Here is a 2,065-nt window from a genome sequence, read left to right on the forward strand (position 1 = left end):
ATGAGAGGCAATCTACTATTTATTTTCAACATCTCCTAGTTACTTGTGAGTTAATTATGTGAATTAGAAAAATCATAAATGATAGAAACACTTAATAAAATCTATTTACAGTAGTTGAATATATTTTTCTATTTGTTTCTTTCAATTTTCTAAATTCTTGAAACATTGTGAGTTGTGACTGCTATATATATAACACATAAATTGCTTTATCCTTCACATTGAGCAAAAGCTTTAGTTGTGAAGAAACCATGGGTGTTCTCAAAGGGATTATTCGTCCATACTTGGTCTTTCTTACATTGTCTTGGGTAGGTCTTAATCTTTTACCAATTTCAGGAAAGAGATCCACTTATATTGTTCATATGGACAAGCCCCTCATGCCCAAGGCATTTAGTAGCCACCAAAACTGGTACTCATCAACTATTGACCCCCACAAATTTACAAACCAGTCTTCATTAATTGGAAACCCATCATCATCACCATCTCTTTTATATATATACAATAATGCCCTACATGGTTTTAGCGTTGTTTTATCTGTAGATGAGTTAGAAGCTCTAAAGAAATCTCGAGGGCTCATCTCTTCTTATCGTGATAGTACTATGATGCGGCCCCATACCACCCATACCCCTGAATTTCTCTACCTCAACCCTACTACTGGTTTGATGAATGCCTCAAACCATGGAAAAGATATTATCATCGGGGTCATAGATTCCGGTATATGGCCTGAAAGCCCAAGCTTCAAAGATGATGGTATAATTACACCACCTCCAACCCAGTGGAAAGGGTTGTGTAAGGGTGGACAAGACTTTAACTCCTCCATGTGTAACAAAAAGCTTATAGGGGCTAGATATTTCAATGAGGCTTTGAAAGCTGAAAACAATGGCTCATTTCATGGCGTGGACTCATCAGCTAGGGACGACTCAGGGCGTGGGACCGCAGTTTCCACCATAGCTTGCTGGGAATTATGTAAAAGGTACATATTTCTTTGGTTATGCTGAAGGAACTGCCAAAGGTGTTGCACCACATGCTCGGGTGGCAGCTTATGTTGCACCACCGCAGTAATAGCTTTATGACAGCCCCTTAACAATAGCTTCAAAGTTCCACCATTATGACCACTGCTAACATATTGGATAATGAGCAACGCCCAATAGAGCAGTACAGGTAAGGTGCTTCTGAAATGGCTTCACCTCTGGCCATGGGAGCAGGTCACATAGATCCTAATAAAGCACTAGACCCTGGTTTGGTATATGACGCAACCCCACAAGATTATGCATGTGAATCTATTATGTGCTTTTCAATCATACAAGGAAAACATCAAGAAGATTACTAGATCAGATAATTATAGCTGTTCAAACCCATCTTCTGATCTTAATTACCCATCATTCTTCATTTCATACAATAAAAGAATATTGAAACCGAAACCGATTAACTTTCAAAGGACTGTAACCAATGTTGGTGAAGGAGCTACAACTTACAATGCCGTAGTGACAGCACCGGAGGGCTTTAATGTTACGATTATGCCCAAGACACTAGTATTTGGAAGGAAGTATGAGAAGATAACTTATCCTCTTACCCTGTCATCTGAAAAGATACCGGCCGTTTCAAATTCATTTGGTCAGCTAATATGGGCTGAAGAAAATAGAAAACATCTCGTGAGGAGCCTCATCGTCGTGATTCTTGAGGGTTTCTTTTGAGTATATGGGCCACTTCTAGGATTTCAATCCCTATATGTGTTCTGTTCTTTTTGTGTCTTTTTGTTTTTATTGTCTCTAGCCATTTGTTTTGTTGTTTTTTTCTGTTTTGGTTTATGCGTCATGTTATTTGGTAAGGAAAAAAAGAAAAGAAAAGTATATTGGATGTTGTCTTCTAATGCATTTGAAAAATAATTACAGTGACCATGATGAGTTGATTGAACAAAAACCATCTTGATGGGCCCAAAAAGCGCATGAACTAAATATTGAACTCCTTTATATATAGTTTTTGCCCCCATAATTTAATGCTGAATATTAATTGTAAGTTTTCAATTTTCAGTTAACTTTAAAATAGAGATCATATAATTAAGGGCTAC

At 37.5% G+C, this 2,065-nt stretch overlaps 1 pseudogene; it reads left to right on the forward strand.

The window, feature by feature from the left end:
- Positions 1-248: 248 nt before the first annotated feature.
- On the forward strand, positions 249-1,691 carry LOC132190979 (subtilisin-like protease SBT3; annotated as a pseudogene).
- Positions 1,692-2,065: the final 374 nt, after the last annotated feature.

The sequence above is a fragment of the Corylus avellana genome, chromosome 9, assembly GCF_965113065.1.
Source record: "Corylus avellana chromosome 9, dhCorAvel1.hap1.2, whole genome shotgun sequence".
Lineage (NCBI taxonomy): Eukaryota > Viridiplantae > Streptophyta > Magnoliopsida > Fagales > Betulaceae > Corylus > Corylus avellana.